Genomic DNA, 12,062 nt, shown 5'->3' with positions numbered 1-12,062 from the left:
ATAGAGGGAAAATAGTAAGGCACACATTTGTAATAAAAGAAAAAGTAGCATCTTTTAAGCACTCTGGGAAACACTAAATTAGATTGGTTCAAAAGAGAGGACACACAATGAAACGGAGGGGTTCTCAATCCTCACCACAATATGAGGGAAAAAAAGAAAAATTAAACTTAACATTTATTATATCAAGAAAATAAAAAAAGAGAAATATAAAATCACTTTAAAACACTTAAAACAAGAAATAACATACAGGGTCATGAAAGGTCCAAATCACAGTACAGTTTTGTATAAATCATGCAGCAAACAACTATACAATCAAATATAAGGCCTAATAACAGAAAGGTTAAAATGAGGTAATTATCCCCATTATATAGTGCAACACAAAATAACAGGAGCCCTAATATAGAGTCTACCGGTGACTATAATATCTCCCTAAGGATAACTACAAAAAAGAGATTGGCGAACTACTAGTCTCACGTTTTGCTGCTACATAATTATTTAAAAATACTAGGTATTCCTGTCCTATTCTGGTACTACAATAGCATCTAGTATAGGGTTAAATAAATAAAGCAAATAGAAAATATCAAATATAGCTGCAATACAATACCAAAGGCCCCCTGGTCAGGACCTAATAATGTCACAAAGCGCCTAATGCACATTTCCCATCCTGCTTTTTCAAATGTCGTGATGCTTTTGTAGTACCATTAAATGTACCCAACTTAGGCAAGCAATAAATAAATACATAAGACGCAAACCATATAAATATGACTCCATTTCTCCAAATAATTAATAAAATCGTATTCATTATTTAAGCCCAGGGGAATACAGTCCTGAGCTTAGATATCCAAATAAACTAATGTTTGTCTTGCAGCCTAACTCTGTTTCCCCCCGTTTTTGGAGTGAGATCCCTCTCAGTGGCACACCATTCAAAGATATTTAGTCTTTATTGATGTAATTTCACAAAATGTTGAACCAAAGGTGTAAAGGATTTACCAACATTAATGGTTGAAAATGCTCCCTCAACCTAGAATGAACATCTCTGGTAATTAGACCCACGTACTATACCATAGATACATGAGATAAAATACACAACGTATATAGAAGAGTAATTTTAAAGAACCATCAATGTTGGACACCACTTTAATTACCATAGACCTATGACCTAGTGTCAGTTCTCTGGACATATGAACATGGTCTATATGAGATGTTTTGGATATTTAAGCTCAGGACTTGTATTTTCCTGGGCATAAATTCTGACTACAATCTTATTGATTATTGGGAATGATATTCATATATTTTAAGTCTTTTGTATTGATTGATTGCTTAAGTTGGATAAACTTTTAAATAGCTTTAAATGGTGTTAAATTATTCTTCATGCTTCTTCATACAGATAATTTATCAGTTTATCATTTATATATATTTATATACAGTATTTATACACACACACAGGTTAATTATGTTTTGTACAATCAAGGCTTTATATAAATCTCACTATTGTGATTAATCCATTCTGATAGTGCTTTTCTACTTTTATTTGGAGAGGTGGAGTTTAGCTTGGTTAGTAACCAATCATTTATGGTTTTAGTCATTTTAAACCAGCACTGGTTCTACAGGACCACATGGCTATGCTTACAGCTTTTAAGTCGCAATGCATAAACCGGTCCGCTTTCACTTGCCTTTCCAAGTTGTGAGGCGTCTGTACTATGCTTTAAAAGGAATTCAATACAATTTTAAGTTTAGCAATGGGTTTTCTTTTGTTCCAGCTGCTAATTACGAGCTCCGCTTAGCCCTTCTTGTGTTTACTGCACAGGTCTCACAGTACCTCCCTTTGATGACATCACTTCACCTGGTAGAGACAGTGAGAGGCACACGACAAGACGAGTTTGACATTCAAGGCAGTGGATAGGAGATGAGGTGCCAGCAGAGAACTCTGTGCCTCCCCACGAAGAGGATCGTGAGACGTACTCGATATACTTGTCTCTTACAAATATATTCATGGCATTTCTCTCTGGATTGGTGTTAATGTGGTGTAAGAGGTGAATAGTTTCTCCTATAACTATTACAGTCTTGGAGGACTATAGTTACACAGTGAGACTGATATTACGATATTACTGTTTATCATTATTTGTATTTGCTGGGATCTCAATTACTAGTGGATGCTATAATAAATCTCTTTTAAGTGAAATGGTATGGGTTTTAGTATTACTCTTATATTTGCTACTATATTAACAAGCACATCAAAACATAGCATGTTGGATCACCAAGTGGATTCTTTGACTAAAAATAGACCTATTATAACACAGTAAATACTCCAGTTGCAAACAACATAAATGGTCATATACTTAACATTCACAACTGGATTATGATCTAGCATTTTTTTTATTATTTTTTTTGTGTGTGTGTGTGCATTTCGATCAAACTGCCAAATATGACCTCTTTTTCCAGATGATCTAAAACATCTGGAATTAACTAGAGATTCACAAGATTTGAAGTTTAGGAATAATTCTCTTTTTGTCTCATAAAACAAAATAAAACAAATACAATTCTGTCTGTAAGAAAGAGGTAATAGAAACTTGATTGTCCTATTTTTTGTTCCTTTACTATGTTGACAATAGCTTACATCTTCAAATTTTAATTTCTAAATCTATGGAACTTATGTCATTATTTTTATATGTGCTCCCACAGTTGTTTCGTTAACTTTGCCAGCATAACAAAAGAAACACTAGCAATCTGTGATGAAATTGATATTAATATCAAGTTTAGGGTTCAGTGCAAGTGACAAAGAAATAATGCAAACAAAAAGCAATGTAGGAATCAATGAAAAAGAAAAATAGTTAAGCATGCCATGAATAATATTTTCAAACTAAACATCACCACAGTGTAATGTCATTTGTTATATTGTAATTGTGCTAATGTCTAACACACTTTCCAATATTTATTGTTACTGTAGAAGCGAAAAAAATTGAATCTCCTTTATATTTAAACACACTGTATGACAATATATGTTTGCTTTAATGAAATCAATGCCGATGTCGTCTACACTTCAAGAGAACAACTTAGGTTTTGATGTAAAAAATATATCAGGTTACAGCTTTGCATATGATTAAAATTATTACTGTGGTCTTGTGGTTCAATATTAATGTACTTTTAAATAGAGTCCTGATGAATTAGATCATTTTCCATTGGCTTAAGGTGCCGAGGGACACACTGTTGCATGGTTTAATTAAATTACCACATTTCCATATGATTAAATGCTTGTGTAATGAAGACTTCTGGGGCTGAATGGTACAATGTATATTTTTTATGGGAATCAGGAGAAATATGCATTTACATTAATTAAAATATTTAGGTAGCACACATACAGTACCATTTTGTTATAGAGACTTTAGTCTACAGAATCCTACTATTTCCAGGCAGCAGTACAGAACTTTGTTTAAACCATATGGTTTTAAGGTGGTCTTATTAATTGTGCCAGAAAAAAAGGGAGAATGTTTAAATTATACAATGTAGTGTTGAGAACTAAGTGGTTTGAAAAGTTGTCATTTAAAACCAGGACAAGTTGGTCCTGCAGGCAGCTTTTCTTGAATGGCGCACAACTAAATACAGTATTTTTCCAATTTTTTTTATTAAAAACAATGATACAGTGAAACATCAATGTGTACAAGCAAATACAGTCACTGCAGAATACCTATGATTGACATGAATAAACTGCTTGTGGAGTACATAGAAAAATTATGAAACATTTTAGAGTGACAATATAAGCATGTATAAGAATGGGAGTTCTTTATATACATAATCCAAAAACAAAACAGCAAGGGTAATTAGTGCAAACTAAAAATACTGGCCCCCCTTTTTAATAATAATCTAGAGAAAGAGATAAAAAAACCATTTATATATTCAAAAAACAAAAAAAAAGGAGCGCTGGTTAGCTAAATAGGAGGTGTTGTAGTCTACACATAACCTATCTGGATTGATTGGGACTTTGGACTTTAACATCGTTTTAACATCGTTTTGTCAAGCTCTATCAAGAGTTTTTGCGCAAATTATATTATCATCATTTGTATATTCATTACCTATTCACTGTGCTCAATAAAATGTGTTTATGTTTAATGTTTCATCATATTAATTCCGGAATTCTTTGTATTTTATATATTAAATTTATGTAATTAATTTATTTGATCAATTGTACCTTTTAATATATCTATTTGATCTCTTTTAACTATTGATACTAAACTTACACCTAGATTACAAGTTTTGCGCTATAGAGGGTGTGAAACGAATGCAACAAAAGTTACGTTATTTCACCCTCCAAAGCGCTGCCATTACATGTTTTTGAAAATCCGCCTTGTGCGTGCGATATGGTGACGATGAGCTCCATACCGCACAAAATCCAAGCGCTGCTTTGACGTGCTCGTGCAAGCTTTCCCCATAAACATCAATGGGGAGAAGGTGTTAGGAAAAAAACTAACACCTGTGATCGCGAATGAAAAGCTCTGTAACACAGCCCCATTGATGTCTACGGGGAAAAAAAATTACGTTTAAACATAACACCCTAATATAAACCCCAAGTCTAAACACCCCTAATCTGCTGCCCTGACATCGCAGACACCTAAATAAAGTTATTAACCCCTAATATGCCACTCCCAACATCGCTGTCACTAATAAAATTTATTAACCCCTATTCCGCCGCTCCCTGACATCACCACCACTATAATAAAGTTATTAACCCCTATTTCCCCGCACCCCAACATCCCCAACACTATAATAAAGATATTAACCTCTATTCCGCCGGTCCCTGACATCGCCACTACTAAATAAGGTTATTAACCCCTAAACCTCTGGCCTCCCACATCACTGCCACTAAATAAAGCTATTAACCCCTAAACCGACAGCCCCCCACATCACAAAAAAATAAATTAAACTATTAACCACTAAACCTAACAACCCCCTAACTTTAAATTAAAATTACAAGATTGCTATCTTAAAATAAATAAAAACTTACCTGTGTAATTAAAAAACCCTAAGTTTAAACTATAAATTAAACTAACATTACTAATATACTAAAATTAATATTAACTATCAATTAAATAAATTATATTGGCTGATTTGAATAGCCAACAGAATTTCAGTAGCTCTCATCCTATTGGCTGATTTGAACAGCCAATAGGATTTTAGTAGCTCTCATCCTAATGGCTTATTTGAATTTCAGAAATCAAATCAGCCAATAAGAATGCAAGGAACTCCATTTTGAAAAGGCTCCCTTGCATTGAAGATTCAGTAATACAGTATACGGCAGCGACTGTATAAAGAGGTTGCTCCACGCCGGATCTCTTCAGGATGGACCCCTCTGCATCTCCGGGGTGAAGATAGAAGATGCCATCTGGATATAGATAGAAGACACCATCTGGATGGATAAAGACCTCGCCACCTGGATAAAGACTTTGCCGCCTAGATGACGACTTTGCCGTCTGGATGTCCAGACTTCAGAAGCTGTAAGTGGATCGTCAGGGTTAGTGTTAGGTATTTTTTAAAAAAATTTTGGTGGTTTTTTTTTTTTAGGCATTCTTAAAATAGCTAAATGCCCTTTTAAGGGCAAGAAAAAGGGCAATGCCCATACAAATTAAATTTTCAGGGCAATGGGTTGCTTAGGTTTTTGTTAGAGTTAGATTTTTTATTTTAGGGGGTTGGTTGGGTGGTGGGTTTTACTGTTGGAGGGGTCTTTGTATTTTTTTTTTAAGCTAAAAGAGCTGATTTCTTTAGGGCAACACCCTACAAAAAGGCCTTTTTAATGGGTATTGATAGTTTATTGTAGACTGGGGGGGGTTATTTTGGGGGGGTATTTTTATAGGGCTATTAGATTAGGTGTAATTGTTTTTATTTTGGATAATTTTGTTTGTTATTTTTCGTAACTTAGTATTTTTTATTTTTGTAATTGAAGATTTAATTTTTTTAGTAGTTTTTTTTTTAATTTAATTTATTTAATTGATAGTTATTTTAATTTTAGTATAATAGTAATAATAGTTTCATTTATAGTTTGAACTGTGTTTTTTTAATGTGTTTTTTTAATTTCACAGGTAAGTTTTTATTTATTTTAAGATAAGGATCTTGTCATTTTAATTTAAAGTTAGGGGAATGTTAGGTTTAGGGGTTAATAGTTCAATTTAGTTTTTTGTGATTTGGGGGGCTGCGGGTTTAGGGGTTAATAGTTTTATTTAGTGGCAGTGAAGTGGGAGGCCAGAGGTTTAGGGGTTAATAACTTTATTTAGTGGTGGCGATGTCGGGGAGCGGTGGAATAGGGGTTAATATCTTTATTATAGTGTGGACGATGTTGGGGTGCAGGGGAATAGGGGTTAATAACTTTATTATAGTGGGTTAATAGGTAGTTTATGGGTGTTAGTGTACTTTGTAACACTTTAGTTATGAGTTTTGTGTAACAGTTTTGGTGCACAAAACTCATAACTACTGGTCTCAGATTGTGGAATGGATCTTGTCGGTATAGGCTGTAACGCAAGCTTTTTAGCCTAACCACAAAACTTGTAATGACAGCGCTATGGAAATCCTACGCAAAAACGTCAATTTTTTGAGTGCAGGACTGACGTTGCGTTACAGGCTAAAATGCTTGCAGTATATCTATACCGACAAGACTCGTAATGGGTGCATTCTGGTTTTAACGCTGAAATGGCCATTTTTTCAGCGTTAAAACCCGAACACAAAACTTGTAATCTAGGTGTTAGTAACTTATAGGGAAACATACTGTTTAGCAGGTTACTCATAGGTGGACTACAACACCTCCTATTTAGCTAATCAGCACTACTTTTTTTGTTTTTTTAATTTATACACATAATACAATGGCTCGCAAATTGTACAAGATTCCCATCCTAAATGCAGGTACCTCAGTTTCTCATTTTTCTTATAACAAAACAATAACAAACAAATTCTAATTTAGAAGTGGAAATACTCATCTGAGCCTTATATGTTTAACATAAATCTACAGGAAGAGATATTCTGAAAGGGGTAGAAAAAAATACTAATGGTTATAGGAATAGGTGAGAATGGTGTAATAAGTAGCTTGAGAGTTCTAACAATTAACATCATTAGTATTCCTAAACGAGAAACTGTTGAACCCATTTCAACAAGCAAATATTTTTAAATCAATTGGGCTAGAACCTATTACTAGGCTAATTTCTGAAATAATTGTTACTATTCAATAGTGTTTCTTTCACCAGGAGGATTGATTTTGGATATAATCTTGTTAATTAAAGAGAATGGTGGCTAGTATAAGCATGTACTCATATTTGCCCTTTGTGACAGTAGCATTTAAGTATTAAATATTAGAAGTTTAAGCTTTCAAGCAATATATATTTTGTATTTGAACGTAGGTATGAAGAATTCTCTTTGCAAAGGTATCTACCAATAATGAACATTCAGATAAATCATTAAATGATGTGCTGCCTCAAGTCTCAGTTGTAGGGCTGCAATGTGTCACTGTAAGTTGTAATATGAAGAGAGCCAGCAAACTAATTTAACATCAGTCATGCATTATTAAGCCTCTATATATTCATCCAACATGCAAATTTAACATTTTCAAATAATCTAAAAAAGACCAAATAGCATATCTTCTTTAAACTTTGTTATACAGATAAGTAAGATACATTATTTAAAATGCTGATTTTAAAATTCCACACAAATCAGTATCCATCTTCCTGCAAAGGACTACAACAACATTAGCAGTGTAGCTAACAAGCCACTCAGCACTAGCTCAAGAATGGAAAGAACTAAGGTAAGTTACAAACATGGTAAAACATTAAAGAAACCATAGATTTAAAGGATCTAATAAACAATTAGCAAATGTCTTTTCAACAACACTCAGTTCGACAATAAGCAAAATAGATCACAAATCAGCTGCTAGAATATAAGAGGTCCGATAAATAAGTGGGAGCTCTATGATAGCAGCCTTTGTTCAATAGAAGATTAAAGTTAACCAACTCCTCTCCTCACTCTATTTAGTCCAGCAGAAAAAGATAGGTGTGGGCCAGTGTGGTCCTTGTGGAGAAATGAAACACTTTGCTCCGGTAATCTAGAGGACTGTGCAGACACTTAACAATGGGGATCTTTGTAATCTGGAAATTCAGCTCACACAGTTGGACACAGTTCTCAATGGCACCTCCATGCTCCACCACATCTTCTGTGACAATAGCACCAGGTGCATTGGTGGATAAGAATATCTGCTCAATGTTGGCTGTGTGATCACTCACTGTGCCAGTCACAGTTTGTATCTTCTGGGTGAAAAACTTCACAGAAGTTTGAATCATTCTGGATCCACTGTTGATGATGAATCAGCTTTCCATTCTCCTTACATATTGCTTCCAGGTTAGAATCAACTGAATTAGGATCAGCCAGAGACTAGATATGTGCATGATCGAAAAAATTAATTTCGGTTCGGTTCAGATCGATTCAGAGTTTTTCGAATTTCGTTTCGGATCGATTCGAATTCGGAAAACTTTGAATTAATTCATTTCGGATTCGTTTCGGATTCATTCGGATTAAAAAAAATTCGGTTGGATTCGGTTCGATTCGGTTCGGTTTGGAAATTCGGGAATTTCGGTATGTGTGCTGTGTATTAGACTAGTATTATGTACTGAATATTAGGTGTAACCCATAGCAGAGTGATATAACCTAATATACTGTACAATACTAGTGTAATCCATGGCCATCCGAATTTACCGAATAAATCCGAACTAATTCGGATTTATTCGGCAAATTCGGCAGTATTTTAATTCGGAAATTCGATTCGATCCGAATCTCCGAATTTGTGAATTTTCCGAATTTCCGAATTGATCCGAAACGAATTGCACATATCTACCAGAGACATCAAATTAGAACGGGATTCTAACAAACTGATAGAAGGTTTACTTGAACAATTTAAAAGATAATTACCTGTTCTTTCTTGGAAAGCACCGAGATTGCTCTTTAAAAAGTCAAAACACTACACATGAGTTTTTTTTGGGGTGAATGGGACTTTTTAGACTCAATAAAAAAAATATGTTATGTCTAGAGACCCCTAAGAAAGTTTATTTTACAGTAGACATGTCCCTCTCTAAAAAATATATATAGCCAGGTGATTACTGTGGGAACTGTGTAAGGAAAGAAACATGTTTTTATTTCTGTACTGCACAAAGGGACCTCTCTAGTTTAAATTATAACCATCATAAGTCCGTATGAGCAGCTACTGTATTTCATATGCGGCTATGACTAATGACAATTTATTAACGTGATTCTAGTAATGACAGTAGCCATTTTAAATATTATTTACTAAAATCATAAAAAAATATACTTTTTTAACATTTGTTTTTTTTCATTTTCATGTTTTTAAAATCAGCTATCTCAGTTGCTATGAAATATAAATATAATAATGATAATAGATTCTGAATATAGTGGTCTGCTGAAAAAAACCCTACAATATATAATTTGTGTGGGTCACTCACTGAAATTTGAATTATAATAGTGTATACATGTAAGTAGCAAAAAAGCTCAAAACTTTGCACAGGGGTGTGAAAAAGGCTTAGCAGTAAAAGGGTTAAAGATAAGTATAGCACAGCTGAAATACTTTAACATCCAGACTCCAATTTATAGTTTATTCACTGCATCTGGATTGGGAAATGGTGCAGTGTTATCTCAGTATTGTGATTATGTGTTACCCACCTGGTTGCTTTGTTTCCTAAATAAATCTATGGCTGCAGATGTCAATTATGATGTAGCTAAGTTAAAACTCTTGGCGATAACTTGCTGTCTCAGTATGTCTTCTGGAGGGTAATATTAATCTGATTTCCATTTTAAGTGACCATAAAAATTTGTTCTATCTCTAGTCAGCCAGATAACTTAACTCCCACCAGGCCCAGCCTTGCTCTTCTCATATATGCCTGAACATAAAAACAAGAAAGATGTTTTATCATGCCAATTCCTGTCCACTGATGTTACCAACTCTACTGACAATACATCATAGCTCCTCAGAAGATCATGGCACATATTACCATTACCATTGCTCTGCTTAATAAGCTACAGGGTGCTTAGAACCAGATACCTCATAATTTCAATGTAGCTCCAAGTCATTTGTTTGCTTTCCCAAAGCTCAGAAAATCACTTCTTCAGTGAGCCCATGAAAGGGATCTCTGGTCACTCTGGTACCACTATCACCCTCAAGAACCTAAAATGTTATGTGTGGTGATCTATAAGGTAATTAGGTAATTACAGGTAGAAAACCTTTTATCCAAATTTCTTGGGACCGGAAAATGTTTGGATCTCTGAATAGTTTGGATTTTGGAATATTTGTATATTTAAAATGGGACAGTTTGGAGTGGGATGGAATCAAGTGTAAACAATAATATCGTATGCCATTTAGGCAATACTTACATGTCATAATACAGCTTATACAGGTAACATAAAAGGTAGTTTTATATCTTTTTTAATACTTTTGTATACTAATACATAGTATCATCAGAAACTGTATTTTTTGATAATTCTATTTTTAACAAATATTAATTAAAAAGTTTGGATTTCAGAATGTTTGGATTTGGAATTCCAGATTTGGGAATGTGTACGTGTGCCTGGTTTGTTGTGGAATCAAATAAGCAGACAATAGACTGTAAGAATCAATAGACAAGAATGGGATCAGTACCAGAAGAGCCATCTAGAAACAAGCCTCATAATAAAAGGATAAAACAGAATCTTTAGCCAGTAAATCTTTCTAGAGGTCTTTTGTCAATAAACCAGTCTGCAGATAACGTATCCTAGTAAACCAGTGTCAGGGTCAGAAAGACAGGCCAAAAACAGGAACGCTTCAGTCTTCATAAAAAATAACCAACTGAATGAGAGTCTGAGATGACAATTTAAGAACTCTCATTCACGCTTGGCACAAGAAACCATGTCAGGGTAACTTCCAATAGAAAAAGTACAAAAAGGTGCAAAACTTAGTGCATTCACCTCCAATAGTAGAGTCCAGAAAGCAGATCATTCACTCAGGAGACAGGTTCCACTAAGTCAGTGTTTATTGTGTCCCCTGGTCCACTCATCAGCAGTAACATAGTTTCTATTGTGCCTGCCGGCTCCACCATCAAAAACAGCATGGATCCCTGCATGCTGCACCATCCAATGGTGGGTACAGCTCCTGCCGCACCTCTGGACATAACATGGACTAAGAATAGACATCTCTGATTATGTAGCTGCATACACAACCTGTACCTCCAATAAGGTACCGCCCACACTTCTGCAGGGATTACTGAAACCTCTTAAAGAACCAAATCAATCCTGGTCCCATCTCACAATGGATTTCATGACAGAAGGGCCTGACTCATTTTGTGCTACTTCCTGGTCTACCTTCTGTCAATCAGATTTCCTTTCTCTTCTTAACATATAGTCTAGCTTCATTGTATCCCTATCAGTATTTTCTCTGACAAAAGTACACAGTTCATATCCAGGTTCTGGAATGCTTTCTTAAAAAACTAATTGCCACTGTGTAGATCTCCACTGCTCATCATCCTCAATCTGATGGCCAGACTAAATGTATAAACCAAATATTGGAGACCTACTTATTCTGCAATGCCAACTCTTTTTATTCTAGTCAGACACAATAACTACCCCTTGCTGAAATTACAACTATCTCTAGTTTGTATGGTATACTCCAGGTTCTCCTCTGGTATATACTGTACACCAACAGGGGTGCCCATAACTGATCTTTATTCAATTAAGAAAAGCTTCTGGACAATGAAAGAGTTGCCAAATCCCTCTGTTAAATTGGGTAATTGTTATATTTGTCCATACCATGTAGGGCTGGTGTCATAACATCTCCAGCTTGTTTCTTCCCTCAAGATCCATCCTGTGTTTCATGTGTCCCTCTAGTGTACTCATTAGTGTATAGAAACTTACATAATTTTACAGCACAGTGTGCTCAGAGCCAGTATATAAATACTAAATGTGTACACGGGTAAAAAATTAAGTTTGTCCAAAAGATTTGGTTCGGAATTTGTTCAATTGCAATATTGCCAATGGGATGCCCACAAAACATTCCT

This window comes from Bombina bombina, chromosome 2 (assembly GCF_027579735.1).
Source record: "Bombina bombina isolate aBomBom1 chromosome 2, aBomBom1.pri, whole genome shotgun sequence".
Lineage (NCBI taxonomy): Eukaryota > Metazoa > Chordata > Amphibia > Anura > Bombinatoridae > Bombina > Bombina bombina.
Note: the sequence above shows the minus strand (reverse complement) of the source record.